Source organism: Heteronotia binoei, chromosome 11, assembly GCF_032191835.1.
Source record: "Heteronotia binoei isolate CCM8104 ecotype False Entrance Well chromosome 11, APGP_CSIRO_Hbin_v1, whole genome shotgun sequence".
NCBI lineage: Eukaryota > Metazoa > Chordata > Lepidosauria > Squamata > Gekkonidae > Heteronotia > Heteronotia binoei.
This window is the reverse complement of record NC_083233.1, coordinates 18,478,283-18,497,553: the sequence shown is the minus strand read 5'-3', so window position 1 is coordinate 18,497,553 and position 19,271 is coordinate 18,478,283. Positions and strand designations below refer to the sequence as shown.

Here is a 19,271-nt window from a genome sequence, read left to right as displayed (position 1 = left end):
TCTACATGAGCTTGCTGAATAACCTACTTTCAATCCATTTTCAGTGCACTTTAGCAACTGTTTGCAAGTGGGTTTTGCTTGTCCGCACAGTAAAATTCTCTTGCAAATGCATTGCAAATGGATTGCGAGTGGAGTCTTTGGTGTGCTCAGAAGCAAATTTCCCGTGAACAGTAGGCACTTCCTCCAGCGAAACAGAATGCTCCTGCCTCCCCCCCCCCCCCCGCTGCAGCCTCCTCACCTCCCCAAAATGCTGCTCCCTGGGGATAGAGGACACTCAGGTAGTTGGGGACGTGCAGGAAGAGATGGGAATGGGCAGAAATCTCCTGTTCTGTTAGCAGACAATTCAGTTTGGATCCAACCCCTGGCTAGGCGTGGACCAGTCAAACCCAAGCTGTGAATCCAGTTATCATCCCTTGTTCATATTGACTTCCACAGAGTATGCATCAGGAGAAAAGAGCATGAGTCCAGGAGCAACTTAAAGACCAACAAAATTTGTGGCTGGGGATGGGCTTTCATGAGTCACTGCTCACTTCTACAAGGCATAGAAATGGCATTTTAGAATCAACTTCCCCAGAGGAATGTGCTATAAGATTATGGCCGGCTACTGTCTATCTCCTTGGTAATTGCATAGAATTAATGGTAATTATAGTCTGCTCTGCTAGAAATGTGCAAACTAACTAGGAACTTTTCCTACCTTTGGGTGAATTTGTCATTGTGCCAAGTTACTTGGGTTCAAAATATTGCAATCTGAAGAAGGACGACATTGGAGATGTCCCTAGACCAGGGGGACTGAATCTTGTTGTGAATACTGTCGGATTTTGAGAAGAGGCAAAAAGAATGGCTGTTTCAAGGACCAGAGCCAATCAGAAAAGACTGAGAGGTTCTCAGCCAAGCAGCATCCAATAACCGGTCAGCTGGTTCCTGCATAGTCCCTGCCAGGGCTTTTTTGGTAGCAGGAACTCCTTTGCATATTAGGCCACACACCGCTGATGTAGCCAATCCTCCTACTGTAAGCTCCAGGAGAATTGGCTTCATCAGGGGTATGTGGCCTAACAGGCAAAGGAGCTCCTGCTACAAAAAGAGCACTGGTGACGATGGGGCCTGGAGATCCCCCAAAATTATAACTGATCTCCAGATAACAGAGATCAATCCCCTGGAGGTAGGGCTGCTTTTTTTAAAAAAGAAAAAGCCCAGCAGGAACTCATTTGCATATTAAGCCACACACCCTGATATTACCTTTGTTTTGCACAGGGCTTTTTTTGCAGAAAAAGCCCAGCAGGAATCCATTTGCATATTAAACCACACCCCCTGATATCACCCTTGTTTTGCACAGGGATTTTTTTGGGTAGAAAAAGCCCAGCTAGAACTCATTTGCATATTAGCCCCCCTCCCCGGACACCAAGCCAGCTGGAACTGCGTTCCTGTGAGTTCCTGCTCAAAACAAAGCCCTGTCTGAAGGAAACAGCTGCTTTGGAGGTTTGTAGACGCCATGGAATTGTATTCCTCTGAGGTCCCTCCCTCCCTTCCTAAACCCTGCCCTTCCAGGCTCCACCCCCAAATCTCCAGGAATTTTCCAACACAAAGCAGGCAGCCCTATGGTGAAGCAATGCCTAATCCGGAGAATAGAGGAAAGCAAAAATGGCTCCTTATTTGGGGGAAGAGATTGAGAACAAAAGAAGGGGGCACCAGAAACAGAGCTGTGGGCACTGTGATGCCCACCGAGTAGAGTTCCCTCTAGGCTGAGTTAGTGTGACTACCAAAGAGATTTGGGTTTTTTTCTAGTAGCCTCTGGCCCACATATTTTTGTCTTAGCTCAGGAAAAATGGCCCCAGAGCAACCTGATTTATGCACGAGCTCACAACTTTAATGCCGGTAGCCCACAAAGTAGAATTTTTGCTCACCAGACTCCACAGCTTAGAAGGAGTACTACCACTGAGTATCATATTTAGGCTTAGGGGTCATTTTGTAGAAAAATAGGTGGTGGAGCTCATTAGCATAACTCAATAGCCTATACTGCCCCCCCTGCCCCACCAGCCCAAAGCAACTCGATGCAAGAAAGGAGAGCCCCGGGTGAGCAAGGTCAGCCAGCCCAACCAGGTCTCACTCACCTGGGGCTCTCCTTCACCACCCCCCTCCACAGTCAAAAGGCCAGGAAATCACATAAGAAGTGGAGAATGGGTGGTGTGGGCTTCTCCAGGGATTAATGAGGGCTGCTGGGGGTGTGGCAAAGCCCCTGGTGGCTGGCTGGCTGCCCGCTCTCCTAATCCAGGGATTGTTATGCAGCTGCACCTGCTATTCAATGGACAAGGTAGGTTGGGGGGGAGGAGGGGGAACCCTCAGAAAGGTTCAGAAGCTATGCTCCTGTGAGCTCCTGCTGAATTCAAGGCCTGTTTAGGTTTACAACTGCCTACTGCTGCCCTTACCTACTCACCCCTGTTGATGGTTCCAGCAGGAGAATGGGCAGCAGGGAATGGTGTCCAACCCCAGAAGTGATGTTGCATGCAGGTAACTATCTAGGAATCACCCTCCAAATGTGTTTTCTACCATAGAGATTGGTGGGGGGTTTCCTAGAGTACCAACTGGAAGTGATGTCACTTCGAGGGTTGAACACAGCGCCGCCCTTCCAAGTTTCCTAGAAGTTTCAAGCATAGGCCTGGTCGCAACCCAATCCAAGCTTGGGATAACTGCCCTATACCTTGTCTCATTTCTCTGACCCATACTCAAAAAACAAAAGACAGAGAAAATGTATGTTACTTGGCAACCACAACGAGGATTGTATATGTGAAGAGACCACTTCAGAAAAAAAAAAAAGACTTGACTTTTCCACTGGATGAAAATGGATGCCGCAAAGCATCCCTTAATTATATATGAACGTCAATTCCTCGCTTTCCTCCCCCCAAAGTAGCATAATCCCTTCCTCAGTTTCTCCTCCCGGCCTCCGGTCCTCTTTATGAATTGGCGTACCTACTAATTCATAAAAGCCTTTAACGCATGCTTCACGATGATAAACCTGGGAGTTAAAATTCATTATGTCTCGACACTAGCAATGACCATATTGATATGCGGTGCTGGGCGTCAATTTGACTAAAAACCGGCCTCCGCTTCCAAGAGGCACCGCTTTGCCTTTAGAACGCCTTTAATGAGGGCCAACTGTGAAAACGATGTATTATTAATCAACCTTTACTTTCCCACTTTAACAAAATATGATTACTTCTCCAGATGAATAAAAATGGGTACAAATTAATTAATGTGCCGGGATGTAAATTGAGAGCTCCATGACAGCAGCTTGCGCTTGCCCGCCTTCTGTTCAGATCGTTAATACCATTAATACAATAATTTTGGATTGTTTATTAGATGTTTTCCCAGGCGTAAGGCGATGTTTCCTAAAAATCTCTTGGGGGGGGGGAGACCTACTTGTTGTTTTCTTCCAGAATAAAATAGAGCTTTATTGTCCTTACACATAAAAACGTTTAGAAGAAGAAGATATTGGATTTATTTCCCGCCCTCCACGCCGAAGAGTCTCAGAGCAGCTCACAATCTGCTTTACCTTCCTCCCCCACAACAGACACCCTGTGAGGTGGGTGGGGCTGAGAGGGCTTTCACAGCAGCTGCCCTTTCATGGACAACCTCTGTCAGAGCTATGGCTGACCCAAGGCCATTCCAGCAGGTGCAAGTGGAGGAGTGGGGAAGAAGAAGAACGCACATTTATACCCCACCCTTCTCTCTGAATCAGAGACTCAGAGCAGCTTACAATCTATCTCCTTCCCCCACAACAGACACCCCATTAGTGGGTGGGGCTGAGAGAGCTCTCGCAGCAGCTGCCCTTTCAAGGACAACTCCTATGGCTAATTCAAGGCCATTCCAGCAACTGCAAGTGGAGGAGTGGGGAATCAAACCCGGTTCGCTCAGTCGTCGTTGTCGTCTTCTTCTTCGAAGTTGAGTGCAGCCCTCACTCTCTGCTTTTAAGGAACGCTGAGAGGATCTGAAAATATCTTGACTAGTTCAGACAATACGCACAATCTCCCAGTCTCTGCCCCTCTCTATGACTCAAAAACAAACACACACGGGGTCCTGGGGGTAATCAAGATCAAGCAAAGGAAACCCCCTGTAAATAGGTCCAAGTGGGCAGCCATGTTGGTCTGAAGCAATAGAACAAAGCAGTAGACAAGTTTCACCTTTAAGACCAACAAAGTTTTATTCAGAATGTAAGCTTTCGTATGCTCTAAGCAGACTTCATCAGACAAAAATGGAATGTCAAGCAGCAGCTCTTAATATAAGTGGGCAGTGAGTTGGTATGTAGAATCATGGGAATGTTTTAGCAGATTAAAAGAATCACAAATTGGGGTCTGTGTTTGTTAGTTAGTGTTGTTAACTGGACTGAAACAACATTGGAGGGTGATAAAAAGCAGATTGGCGTCGTAGGTGTGAAGTGCCATAAATCTGTGTAACATTCTGGCTTTGTTAGTTTTGGGTTTAAAGAGAGGGCATAGTTACTAAGAGGTTATAACATCATGATAGTTTGCCAGTAGAAAAAAAGTAATACATTAAAATACAGTGGAGGATGGGTTAGTATATGTAATAAGATAAACAGCCAATATCCCTTATTTGAGTGTGTCAACACAACCCCCCCCCCCCCAATATTATGACACACTATTCTAAAAGAGAAATACATATTAGTTAGCCATTAGAAAAACAATTTAATGTACCCTGTTTTTCTAATGGCTAACTAATATATATTTCTCTTTTAGAACAATGTATCAGAATTTTGGTGGGGGGGTTGTATTGATATACTCAAATAAGGGATATTGGCTGTTTATCTTATTACATATACTAACCCATCCTCCACTGTATTTTAATGTATTACTTTTTTTCTACTGGCAAACTATCATGATGTTATAACCTCTTAAGTAACTATGCCCTCTCTTTAAACCCAAAACTAACAAAGCCAGAACGTTACTCAGATTTATGTCACTTCACATCTACGACATCAAACTGTTTTTATCACCCTCCAATGTTGTTTCAGTCCAGTTAACAACACTAACACAGACCCCAATTTGTGATTCTTTTAATCTGCTAAAACATTCCCATGATTCTACATACCAACTCACTGCCCACTTATATTAAGAGCTGCTGCTTGACATTCCATTTTTGTCTGATGAAGTCTGCTTAGAGCATACGAAAGCTTACATTCTGAATAAAACTTAGCTGGTCTTAAAGGTGAAACTTGTCTGCTGCTTTGTTCCCCTGCAAATAGTACATTACAGTCTTCACTAATACTTTACCATGTAATGGTATATAATAATATCAAGCAGACACCTCTCATACAATATCAAAATACAGAGTAAGCAATGAACTTTCAATAGTACAATTAGAAATTACACACAACAAAAGTTTACAAACATACTCCCAAGTCCATACTTCCATAAGTCAAAACTGCTCTCCAAAATTCTGTTACAAATTCTCCAGGTAGCTACATGGGAAAGTCTCAGATGGTGCTACTCATGGAGATCAAATTATCCATTCAGCTGACCGTTAATCGATGCAAAAGGTCCGGTTTCGGAATCTTGGTCCACAGCTGAGCTTCTCTCACAGAGCAATGTCCTCTTAATGCATCATTTTACTAAAAAGAAAAGGACTATTTCAGACCATTCCCTCCCATACATAATTTTTAAAAAAGTAAAGGTAGCCCCCTGTGCAAGCACCAGTCGTTTCCGACTCTGGGGTGACGTCGCATCATGACATTTTCACGGCAGACTTTTTATGGGGTGGTTTGCCATTGCCTTCCCCAGTCATCTACACTTTCCCCCCAGCAAGCTGGGTATTCATTTTACCGACCTCAGAAGGATGGAAGGTTGAGACAACCTTGAGCCAGCTACCTGAACTCAGCTTCTGCCGGGATCGAACTCTGGTCATGAGCAGAGAGCTCAGCTCAGACTGCAGTACTGCAGCTGTACCACTCTGCGCCACGGGGCTCCTCCCATACATAATAACAAAAGTTCAGATGTGGAGCTACCTATACTTACAACATAGAGGAGGAAAAAATTCTCAAAGAATGGAGCACCCAAGCCTCAAGTTATTTTTTAAATCACCATCCTGTGTCTTTCTCAGCAGGCATGGTGTTCTCAACTGAGTTACTCCCAAACCGAAAAACTAAGTACTCCCACTCATTCTCTTCACATTTCTTAAAGGGGAACTACTACTAAATCACAAGAAACAGCTTAATTCAAGGCTCTGGTTCAGTCCCGCTGGCTCTAAAGTATTGTACTTATAAATACATTTGGCTTCTTGTCATAACAAAGGTTTAACTGAATCACTTTGATTGTACGGGTGTTTCTTAATATGGCACAAAACTGGAAATTGCAGTTGTTCTGGCTGGCGATGACACATCAGATAATGGTGTGAGTGAGAGGGCCGACAATCCCACAAGAACCGATGCTAACGACAGCCAGTGTTGTGTAGTAGCTAAAGTGTCAGCCTAGGATTTGGGAGACCCGAGTTCGAATCCCTGCTCTGCAGTGGAAGCTTTCTGGGTGCTTGGGTCAGCCCCATGAAGTCTCAGCATGAAAATACCTCACAGGGTTGTTCAAAGGCTGAAATAGAGCAGAATGTTGTCAGCCATTTTGTGCCTCCACTGTGGAGAAAGGAAGAAGAGAAGAAGATATTGGATTTATGTCCTGCCCTATACTCTGAATCTCAGAGTCTCAGAGCAGTCACAATCTCCTTTGCCTTCCCTCACAACAGACACCCTGTGAGGTAGGTGGGGCTGAGAGAGCTCTTACAGCAGCTGCCCTTTCAAGGACAACTTCTGCAAGAGCTATAGCTGACCCAAGGCCATTCCAGCCGCTGCAAGTGGAAGAGCGGGGAATCAAACCTGGGTCTCCCAGATAAGAGTCGGTGCACTTAACCACTATACCAAACTGGCTCTCAGGGAGGGGTTAAATGAAGTCATCCAACCAACAAATAGATAAATGGATGGAGACTTCATTTCTCCTCAGTGAAGGGACACATGCTGATGTCTGGGAACTCTCAGGGCCCTATGGAAACATCAGACAAAGCAGTTTCCAGCATGACCTTTATGGGCTCAAACACACTCCCTGCCGATTAGAAAGGAAGCCAGGAAAACAAGCCAATTATGATGATGAACCTGCAGCACTGATCGCTAAGGGCCTTTTCAGCTGACAGCTGACTTGGGAAGGCAAGAATCTGGGCTTTCTCAGCCCTCCGCTCCCTTTGTTTCTTTGGGCTCACTGGAGTGCTGAGAATGAGTCATTGCATCTGTGGTCTGTCTGGCACCAAAATACCAGCCCAATTCTTTAGACTGATTTCTAGCAATAACATTTCTATCCTCCCCTTAGCCAGTATCATAATGCTCCTGCGTAAATTGATGGTGCGGCCTCATTTGGAGTACTGTGTACAATTCTGGTCACCGCACCTCAAAAAAGATATTATAGCATTGGGAAAAGTGCAGAAAAGGGCAACTAGAATGATTCGGTGTCGGTGGTATCGATGGTGCGGTCTCATTTGGAATACTGTGTGCAATTCTGGTCATCGCACCTCAAAAAGGATATTTAGCATTGGAAAAAGTACAGAAAAGGGCAACTAGAATGATTACAGGCTTGGAACACTTTCCCTGTGAAGAAAGGTTAAAACGCTTGGGGCTCTTTAGCTTGGAGGAACGTCGACTGTGGGGTGACATGATAGAGGTTTACAAGATTATGCATGGCATGGAGAAGGTAGAGAAAGAAGTACTTTTCTCCCTTTCTCACAATACAAGAACTCATGGGCATTCAATGAAATTGCTGAGCAGTCGGGTTAGAACAGATAAAAGGAGGTACTTCTTCACCCAAAAGGTGATTAACATGTGGAATTCACTGCCACAGGAGGTGGTGGCAGCTACAAGCATAGCCAGCTTCAAGAGGGGGTTAGATAAAAATATGGAGCAGAGGTCCATCAGTGGCTATTAGCCACAATGTGTGTGTGTGTGTGTGTATAAATTATTGGCCACTCTGTGATACAGAGTGTTGGACTGGATGAGCTGTTGGCCTGATCCAACATGGCTTCTCTTATGTTCTTATTCAAGGGTTGAACCACCTTCCCTATGAAGAAAGGTTAAAACGTTTGGGGCTCTTCAGTTTGGAGACACATTGACTGAGGGGTGACATGATAGAGATTTACAAGATTATGCACGGGATAGAGAAGGTAGAGAAAGAAGTACTTTTCTTCCTTTCCCACAATACAAGAACTCGTGGGGACTCAAATTGCTGAGCAGTCAGGTTAGAAAGGAGCAAAGGAAGTACTTCTTCACCCAAAGGGTGATTAACCCATGGAATTCACTGCCACAGGAGGTGGTGGCGGCTGCAAGCATAGACAGCTTCAAGAGGGGATTTTATAAACATATGGAGCAGAAGTCCATCAGTGGCTATTAGCCACAGTGTATGGCAAACCACCCCATAAAAAGTCTGCTGTGAAAACGTCGTGATGCTATGTCACCCCAGAGTTGGAAATAACTGGTGTTTGCACAGGGGAGTACCTTTACCTTTATTGTTGGAACTCTCTGTCTGGGGCAGTGATACTCTGTATTCTTGGTGCTTGGGAGGGGCAACAGTGGGAGGGCTTCTAGTGTCCTAGCCCCACTGATAGACCTCCTGATGGCACCTGGGTTTTTTTTTTGCCACCGTGTGACACAGAGTGTTGGACTGGATGGGCCATTGGCCTGATCCAACATGGCTTCTCATGTTCTTATGTTCTCTTCTTTAGGGCAGTTGACAAGATGTTTTCCTCCTTGAATTTGCCCTTGTGTTAAACGGCCAGAATACATATTGTGATTTTGAATGTGTTGTGTTTACATCCCACCCCACCCCCCACCTGCCTTCTTTGGGGGGAAAGGATGGAACTCAAAGGAGACTGAGGGGACCTTTGTCATTATCGGTACAGCTGGTGGCAAGGGAGCCCAATGCACTCTGGCAGACAGAGTTTATTTATCAACCACTTCAGTCTGTGGTTGGTGGGCTCAGGGCCTTTTTGTAGCATGAACTCTCCTTTTGCATGGTGTAACTTTCCTTTCGCTCAAGGGCTTAAACCCCTTCCTTCGAACTCTCTTTAGACCTGTGGGCGTGACGTTCTATGCAAACCAGAGGGTCATTTGGGTGCCTGCCAGAGAGAAGAAAAACCTTCATGGCATCTGTGACGGAACTGGCCCGATTCTGCCTTCAGACCTGGTCCCGTCAACTCCCTTTTGAGTTGCCAACTCCTGAAGGGAGCTTATCTTCTTCCCACCACTAGGGCACGCTGCCACCACCTGTTCAATTTAGGGATTCCTGACCGAGAGGAACAGGACTCCCAATCCCCCTTCCTGCCAGTTCTGAGGCCTGGCCTCAAGGTCCTCTGCCAACCCAGCACCTGGTTAACTCAGAGACCAAAGTCCTTCTTTAGGAGACCCCTGGAGGATTGGCACCCTTGCCAACTGTATGCCTGCCCCCTTCCCTGGACTCCCCTCTTGCAGTAGCGTGGTCTAAGGCGGTTGGGGAAACTATGTGGTAGAGAGAGACTACCTTTTAAAAAGACAAAACATTTATTTAAAATTTACAGCTATATACAGGCATTTTAAAATAGTGAACTGAAGAAATAAATCAAACTCGGGAAAAACGCTCCTTCTTTCCCTATTATACCATACTTGCCCTGACCATACCATCCAGTACAGACAGACTCACCAACCCAACTGACTGAACTCAAAGCCCAACTCAAACTGAAGGCTTCCCACCAAAAATCACTAATATAAAACTCAGTTCCCACCCAGGAACTGGTTTTCCCTCCTGCAGCCTTCTGGGAGACCAGCCTGAAAGACTTCCTGTCTCTCTAGGAGGTCTCCTCAGAATTGCTGCTTCCAGAAAGGAGGGGAGGGGGAAGGAGGAATAGACTAGGCCAAAGCCTGCCTAGAGTTTGAGAGACTCCTCCAAGCACTCCCAGACAAACATAGGCCCAAAATGGTGTTTCTCCACAGCATCCTCTCCCCGCCATGTTAAAAAATAAATAACAATTGGCTGATTGGAGCTGGCTGCCCATCTATTTTCTGGCACAATGCCAAGGGTTTTAGAGCAGGGGTATCAAACATGTAGTCTGGGGGCTAAATCAGGCCTCCGGAGGGCTCCTATCAGGCCCCCAAGCAACTGGCTGTGATCTGATTCCTTCTCCCTCCTTCTTGCTTCCTTCCGCATAACAGCTTGCTTTGCCAAGCTTGCTCAATTGCACAGGAGCTATAAAGCAAAACCTCTATTTTCTCCATTGACTGAGGCTCCTCCGTTGGGGAGAAAGGGGGGAGGAATAGCTTGCTTTGCCAGGCTCTCTCAATCACACAGCAGAGTTACTGAGCCAAGCCTCTCTTCCTTCTATTTGCTGTGGCTCCCCCCCCCCAGTCCCCTGGGGAATGAAGGAAAGAGCCATAGCTTATATAGGCTTCCCAACCCTCCCACCCTGGCGGGGGACTCCAAAATTTCCAGCCTCTTCCCCCGCTCCCCCAAAAAAGGAAGCGGGGGGAGGGGGGAAACGGCGCCAAGGCTCAGGCTGAGGTAAAGGAGGAGGCAGCCAGTGGCCCGTCCGCGCCGCCACCAACCGGCCCTTGACGGTGCTCCGGGGCAGCCTCCCCTCCCCTCGGGGCTGCAGCGGTGCATGGCCTTGTCTGGTGGCTGCTGGGGCTGGCGGGGGGCTTCGGACGGCGCGGGTGGCTGCTCGCCGCGGCCTCGGGGCTGCCCACGGTGCCGCTGGCGCTGGGCCTGGCGGCGGGGCTCCTGCTCTCTGCCATGCCGCCCCACTGGAGAGGTAAGTGGTTGCGCTGGCTCTCCGCCACGCCGGGGCAGCCTCCCCTCCCCTCCCTTCCCCTTGGGGCTGCAGCGGCGCATGGCCAAGGCTCAGGCTGAGGTGAAGGAGGAGGCAGCCAGTGGCCCGTCCGCGCCGCCACCAACCGGCCCTCGACAGCGCTCCAGGGCAGCCTCCCCTCCCCTCCCGTCCCCTCGGGGCTGCAGCGGCGCATGGCATTGTCTGGTGGCTGCTGGGGCCGGCGGGGGGCTTCAGATGGTGCGGGCGGCTGCTCGCCGCGGCCTCGGGGCTGCCCGCGGTGCCACTGGTGTCGGGCCTGGCTGCGGGGCTCCTGCTCTCCGCCACGCCGCCCCACCGGAGAGGTAAGTGGTCGCGCTGGCGCTGGGCCTGGCTGCGGGGCTCTGAGGGGAGGCTGGGGGTTTTAATAGTAGTCTGCTCTTCTCGGGGAGTAGGAGGGATCTCAGGGCAGACCGGTGCCCTCAGCCCTGTCCGCTTCCCTAATGATGGGGGCCGGTGGGGCTCAACAAGAGCTGAGTAACCTTTGCTCCCTTAGCTTGGTTGGGGGTGTGAGTGAAGTTCTGAGGAGTGGGCTGGTAAGGAAACCAGTGACTAAGATAAAGATCAATATTGAAATGTAAGCATGTGTGCTGTCCCTTTAAATGTGATGGCCAGAACTCTCTTGGAGTTCAATTATGCTTGTCACACCCTTGTTCCTGGCTCCTCCCCCAATGTCTCCTGGCTCCATCCCCAAAGTCTCCTGGCTCCACCCCCAAAGTCCCCAGATATTTCTTGAATTGGACTTGGCAACCCTAAGCTTATATATATTTGTGTTTGTCTGTGTCCTTTATAAAAATTATATCTCTGCTACCTAATCTTAAATAGGTATACACATGGCCCGGCCTGACATGGCTTGGCCCAACCTGACATGACTCGGCCCCTCAAGGTCTCATTTATGTCAGATCTGGCCCTCATAACAAATGAGTTTGACACCCCTGCTTTAGAGGTTCCTTATGTATAAAGCCCAAAAGGACACGGGACCAGGATGCTTGAAGATCCATCTCAACCCATAGCATCTAGCCTGCAGTTTCAGATCTTTTGCTGTCTACCTCACTGCTTTCAGAGGTGAAGTTGGGTGGTGACCAGAGACAGGGCTTTTTCAGTGTTGGCCCCTCACCTTCAGAATGCCCTCTCCAAGGAGGCTTGACTGGCATCTACCTTACTTTTTTTAAGTGCCTGGCTAAAACATTCCTTTTACCCAAACTGTGAACCGAAGGAGTTTGTCTTTTAAGCGTTTGATGGTCTGCTTCTGGTCTGAGGATCATTTCAGCAACATCATTTTAAGCTGCTCACTGTATATTTTGTGTAGCCATTGCATTTTAATGGCATTTTTAACGGTTGTGCTTTAGCTTTGACTTTTTTATGGCTGTGTGTTAATAGGGTTGTTTTTAGTGGGAGTGTTTTAACAATTTTGGGTTATTATGGTAGCTGTAAACTGCCTCCAGCAAGCCTCTGGAGAGGCTGGTGTTGGCAACCTTAGCAACCATATTGAGTCTGATCTATTTTACAGAGTTGCTGCCATGGTTGCATGAAAAGTTGGGAGAGGAGGACTTTTTCTGGACCAAATAAATGCTCAGAGGTATTGTAGAACATGCTGGAACAATGCATTCCCTAAAGAAATAGAGATCAAATAACATTTTCCAAATGAAGCGTGCTGTATCCCACCCTGACCACCCCTAGTCTTCACTCCAGTGTACAGTGTAAATTATCTTAGGTCTAGGAATCAAAAATAGCATCACCAGAAGGAGAGGAGAAGGAGAATGAACTGACCCTCTCCTCCCCAGTCTTTAACAAGTACATTGTGTGTGTGTCTGTGTGGGGAAATAATGTCTCCAATGGGAAAACAAAAGTGGGAAATCAAGATCCTTCCTTCCTCTTTCTTTCTTTCTTTCTTTCTTTCTTTCTTTCTTTCTTTCTTTCTTTCTTTCTTTCTTTCTTTCTTTCTTTCTTTCTTTCTTTCTTTCTTTCTTTCTTTCCCTAAAAGCTCAGATCAGGGTGGTGTACAGCAACATACTAAAACAAACATATCGTACAGTTAAAAACAGCAAATTACAATAAAATTCCAATATCAATTCAAAGTTAAACAGATGGTGGTTGAAATTTCTAGTTGTGCTACTGCTGTGTGTGTGTTTTGGGGGGGGGGTTTCTTTAGAAGAAACAACTACACAAGGCACTCCATTTTTGCTTCTGTTTTTTTTTTTGTCTGAATGCTTTGTTTCAACTCTTGTTTCAATTAAATTAATATCTGACAATTAGCCACTTCCATCTAGTCTGGCGGCTGTGTTCATTAAGGCGCTGCGCTGCTCTCCTATTTTATTTTGCTCCTCCAAAATCCTCTCTATCTTTCCTGCTTAGCCAGCTCTGAGAGGGAAGGCTATTAACATGTCTCTAAGATCTGTGTTTCCCCCGGTCACAGTGACACACATGCATTATTTACAGGCTGTCTGTCAGCAACGAAGTCTGAGAACTATCAGGCAGTTTATTAGATTGAAACAAACGTCTTCATTTTCTCTGTTTAAAAATGCTCTGTGCAGAACATGAACGATGAGCCTGCCACTCGTCAAAGTGCATCTTTCTTCTGGCCAGTGCCTTTCGTCCAGTTATTAAAGCATAATGGACAACTATATGCATTCTGTTATTTACGCTCCTTTCATGAAAGATCCAAGTATCTCTCAGCTCTTACTAAATATTTGGGAGCTGATTCAGCTATGGAACTTCAGGGGGTTTTTTGTAGCAGGAACTCATTTGCATATTAGGCCACACACCCCTGATGTAGCCAATCCTCCTGGAGCTTACAGCAGGCCCTGTATTAAGAGCCCTGTTAGTTCCAAGAGGATTGCCTTTTGTGGTATTTGCTATTTCTCTAAAGCATCCTGACCCTGTAGCGATATAGATTCAACTGATTTTTTTAAAAAAGCATTGGTAAAAGCTATCTTGTACTGCTTGTGTGTGTGTGTTGGGAGCAGAGGGAACAGTGGGCATGAGGGGATAACCAAGGAAAGCACGAAGAAGACCCTCCTTCTGGGCACTTCATTGCTCATGTGAACGATTTGCAGCCTTGCCCCATGAAACAAGAAGAAAAAAGAAGACAAAGAAGAAGAAGAATAACAACTACAAGAAAGATTTTGGATTTCTATCCCACCCTATATTCTGAATCTCAGAGTCTCAGAGTGGTCACAATCTCCTTTTACCTCCCCCCCCACACACACAACAGATGCCCTGTGAGGTAAGTGGGGCTGAGAGAGCTCTCCCAGAAGCTGCCCTTTCAAGGACAACTTCTGTAAGAGCTAAGGCTGACCCAAGGCCATTCCAGCAGCTGCAAGCGGGGGAGTTGGGAATCAAACCCAGTTATCCCAGATAAGAGTCCACGCACTTAACCACTACACCAAACTGTCAATTCAATTCAAACTGAATTGAAATGAATTGTCATTCATAGTAGATTTTGATTCATAGAATAACAGAATCACAGAGTTGGAAGAGGCCATGCATATGAGCTGATTTGGAGCCGAGTTATGGCTGGAAAATGAATAGGCATCAAATTAGCTATCCACAAGGACTTGGCGGGGGGGGGGGGCGGGGAGAGCTTATTTTTCAAGCATTCTACATTGGATTAATTTTTAAAAATGTCCTTGCAGTCTCACTTAATAAAATACGTTGAGGGTGGAGTTAGATGGGGAAGGTGATATGTCCCCTAGGCAACTGTATGACGCTCCCTTTCCTTCCGATCTGCCTTTTAGAAAGGTCATATTTGCATTATGCATGGTCAACCCTCAGGGCATACATGATCACCCCCCCCCCCTTGAAAATTCTCAGCCAAATGAATGGCTCAGGGTGAGAGACAGCCTGCTGTCTTGTAAGTGACAGTTCCACGACTAAAAGTCCAAGTCACTTTCAGTGGTTAACAACCATGTGGCTGATGTAGCTGCTGAATGTAGGAATGCTTCATCGGAGCTGTGCAAGACTTCGTGGAGTCTGCAAAGAGAGGCAGGAGATAAATATTTTAAAATTAAATAAATTAGTAGAATCTACCTGCATGTGCTCTCATATACACTCACATTCTTACTATGAGCTGTGAGCAGAAAACCCTGCTCAAATGCAAGGGGATTAGTAGAATCTACCTGCATGTGCTCTCATATACACTCACATTCTTACTATGAGCTGTGAGCAGAAAACCCTGCTCAAATGCAAGGGGATTCAGCTCAGAAGATAGTTGAATATTGATAGCTGTTTAAATTCATATATTGACGTCAGTGGTTTCAGGCATTGCTAGCGGTCAGATCTTTGGAATCACTGTAGAAGGAGGTGCTGGAAGACCTCAAAAGAGCAAGACGGTATGTAGCCAACACTCACTCTACAGCTATTGTGTTCATTTTTATCCCACCTTTCCTTGAATAAGCTCGGGGGTGGTGTAGATACTTCTCTCCTCCTCTCTTTGATCTCCATAGCAACCCTATGTGGTAGGTGACACCCAAAGCCGTTCTATGAGCCTTATGGCTTCAGAGATTTGAACCTGCAACCTTAGACTCCTATCTATTGGTTGCCAAACTTGCTTAACATAAGAGCCACAAAGGATAAACATCATATGTTTGAGAGCTGTAGGACATGAATGTTAGATGTTTGAGAGAAGGAAGGAAGGAAGGAAGGAAGGAAGGAAGGAAGGAAGGAAGGAAGGAAGGAAGGAAGGAAGGAAGGAAGGAAGGAAGGAAGGGTAAAATTATCTGGTAGGCAGTGGTTTAGAATGCAAAATAGTACAAATTTAAGATCCGTTGACAGAATAGTAAAATTGACAAATGGAGCAAACCTTTGAGTAGCATGAGCATGGGAAAGCAATAAAACAGTAATATGTCAAAACGTGAGAATGTCTTTCCTGGCCCAAACAGAAGGCATTTCTATCTCAGAAGTTTTATTATTATTACGTTACGCTTATAATAATAATAATAAATTTTATTTGTATCCCGCCCTCCCCACCTAGGCAGGCTCAGGGCGGCTAACAGCATTTCATAAGATATACAATAATAGATAAAACCGTAAATTTAACAATATAAAACATTACATTTAACAACATTAAAAACCAGTTAATACAATTAAAATAACTTGGTCTGACAGTGCCAATGGTGTTTGACGCTAGTTCTGTCAGTTTATACAATCTATAAGCTTATATCCCGCCCTCTCCGCAAGCGGACTCAGGGCGGCTCACAACATCACATTTCTGTTTTCTGATAAAGTTTCGTCTGATGAAGTATGCTTAGAGCACACGAAAGCTTACATTCTGAATAAAACTAAGTTGGTTTTAAAGGTGCAACTTGACTCCTGTTTTGTTCTACTACTTCAGACCAACACGGTTGCCCACTTGGATCTATTTACCTTTAAATGCATTCTCCAAGCTGCCTGCTGGCTTGGCTTGGAGAAGTGAGTTAAAGAGAGAAATGCCTTCTCCAAGCTGGCTGACAGGGCAGTGGGGATTTCAAGAGCCACACAATGTAAGTGAAAGAGCCACATTTGGCTCCCAAGTCGCAGTTTGGCCACCCTTGCTTCTATCCAATGCTGGAGTGCCAGCTCTGCTTACCAGCTGTGCGCTGCCCTTGGTCCTGAAACTTGCTACCCTCCCAGTCACCTGATTTGCAGTTCGTGTTCTCTGCTGTTGTTTGTGCCTGCCAATCCCTGCACAGGACCATTTCTGGAACATTATGTATTTTCCATGGCTCTGTCTCAGCCAGTGGATGGCGCCTTCTCAAAGGGCCTCTGTCTTGAGCAGGGGATCTACTTAATGTTCCCAAAGTGTTTCCTGGGCAAGTCACTCCTTACTTCCTAAAGGTAAAGGTAGTCCCCTGTGCAAGCACAAGTCATTTTCGACTCTGGGGTGACGTTGCTTTCACGTTTTCACGGCAGACTTTTTATGGGGTGGTTGCCTTCCCCAGTCATCTACACTTTACCCCCAGCAAGCTGGGTACTCATTTTACCAACCTCAGAAGGATGGAAGGCTGAGTCAACCTGGAGCCGGCCACCTGAACCAGCTTCCGCTGGGATCGAACTCAGGTTGTGAGCAGAGGGCTCCAACTGCAGTACTGCAGCTTTACCACTCTGCTACCCATGAGCTTATCTGGGCAGGAGACAAATGGTCACGGGGGATGTGACAACATCACAGTGTTACTTTATTTATTTATAAGATTTATATTCCACCTTGCTGCCCAGTCGAAGTCACCAAGATGGCGAACCATGCATGCATTTTGTGTATTTATTTGCTGCATCTATAATTTCCCCACCCCAATGGGGACTCAAAGCAGCTTACATTGTTTTCCTTCCCTCCATTGCATCTTCACAACAACCCTGTGAGGTAGGCTAGGCTGACCTGTGGCTACCCAGCAAGCTTCCATGGCAGAGTGGGGGATCTGAACCCAGGTCTCCCAGATCCTAGTCCAACATTCTAACAGCAAAAATTATGAACAATTGATTAATAAAGCCAAGTGTTGGTCTGAAGCAGTAGAACAAAGCAGGAGTCGTTGCACCTTTAAGACCAACAAAGTTTTATTCAGAATGTAAGCTTTCGTGTGCTAACAGCACACTTCATCAGATTCCTCATCTGATGAAGCGTGCTTAGAGCACAGGAAAGCTCACATTCTGAATAAAACTTCGTTGGTCTTAAAGGTGCCACTTGACTCCTACTTTGTTCAATTGATTAATAAGTAACTATTTTTTTTAAAAAAAATAGAACATTATAAATAATCATAAAACCTAATTAAAACTAAGAGTAAAATACATAGGGTGATTCATTAAGTTGATATACCAATACTCATACTACTACTAATAATAATAATAATAGCTTTTGTAGAAAAAGTCCAACATGAACTAATTTGCATTTTAGGCCAAACCCCCTGATGCCAAGCCCTGCGTTGCTGTGTGTTCCTGCTCAAAAAAGCAACAACAACAACACAGACCCAGCAGTTCAACATATGACAAGAACAAGGGGTCACTGAGGGAACAGCAGACAAAACCAAAGTCTTCCCTCACAGGTAGAGGACAATGATTGAAGGGCACAGACAAAATATCCATGGGGAGGAGGTTCACAGTTTTGGTGACACAATTTTAAAAAATCCCTCCCTTGAACTTTTACCCATCTAACCTCAGAAGGTAGAGGTAGCTACAGCAGGGCTTCAGAAGAGGTAGGTTTGTATGAGAGTGAGCGGTTCTTAAGTTACATTGTGTTTGTGAGGTCCTGTCAAGTCCCAGCCAACTTATGGCAACTCCAGCAAGGGGCTTCCAAGGCAAGTGAGAAGCGGAGATGGTTTGCCGTGGCCTTCCTCTACAGAGCCTTCCTTGGTGATTCATTTCCCTTCTGAGTACTGATCCTGCTTAGCTTCTGAGATCTGACAAGATTGGGCGATACCAGGCCGCCTTCCCTCCCTGAGGTGTATTCAGGTATGTAAAGTCCGGTCTGTGTTGCACAGCTGTGTCCCCACACTTTATAAGAACAGTGGACTACCCACATGGCAAACAGTAGGCCCTTCCCTTCTTGCTGGAGAGATGACAAGTAGGTTTCGGGACAGGCCTTCTTCCCTGTATGCCCACCTTGTGTGGAGGAGACCAACCCCTGCTTTTCAGATCAAATCCAAGACCTCAAGGTCTCCAATAATAACTTAAGAGGGAACAGAGATCTAACGTCTGCCTCTGCTTCATGCTGTTGATGAATGCATTTCAGAGTAGCAAAAGGGACCTGTGAATATTTATTAGTTTTGTGTTGCTGTTGAACAGAATGTGTTACAGAACCCAACTGAGAAAACAGCAACAGTGACAGCTGCGAAGGAATCGGAGAGAGTCGGCCTCTTCCTTCTCATGTAAACAAATGAACATATGGACAGCAGGATGCTCTTGAAAACAAGACTGATGTCTTCCAAAGAATGTCTTCTTTAACTGAAACTTGGTCGGAGGAAGGACCCATGTGAATTTGCCAAAGGATTAGACGTGCGCCAACATGTCGAAAGCATTATTTGGTGCCTAGAGCGCTTGGCGTGACCTGCTTGGATAATGGGCTGAAACACAATTCAGATGTAACAAAAAAATTGTAGTGTGCTTATGAGTTTAGGAAGCGCTCAGGCTCACTGTTTCCTTCCCGTGACCAGAGATGGCATGTCCACTAGGCTTGTCCACCAAATTGGGCCCTCCCTCCCACCCCTGATTCCAGGGTGATTGATATCACCAGGGAGGAGAGGGCCCTGGGAGCCTGGAAGAGGTCATGTGCTACCCAGCCTCCTCTGCGGTGCCTGCCCCAGTTGCCCCCGCTGCCCCCACATGCAAAGCTGGAGGGTGGGGAGAGTGCGCGCACCATAATGCCAAAGCAGAGGGAGGCTGCATGCCACCCAGCTACCATCGCTCTACTTCTGGAAGCGGAGTGATGGTGACCAGAG

The 19,271-nt window shown here is 46.2% G+C and overlaps 1 long non-coding RNA gene across 1 annotated transcript; it reads right to left on the bottom strand.

Annotated features, from left to right (window-relative positions):
- Positions 1 to 5,277: 5,277 nt before the first annotated feature.
- LOC132579759 (uncharacterized) lies at positions 5,278 to 6,150 on the bottom strand. Its single transcript, XR_009555989.1, has 2 exons — positions 6,024 to 6,150; positions 5,278 to 5,620 (listed from the first exon to the last, which is right to left on the bottom strand). It is a non-coding gene; the product is annotated as an uncharacterized LOC132579759 (long non-coding RNA).
- Between the last annotated feature and the right edge of the window lie 13,121 nt (positions 6,151 to 19,271).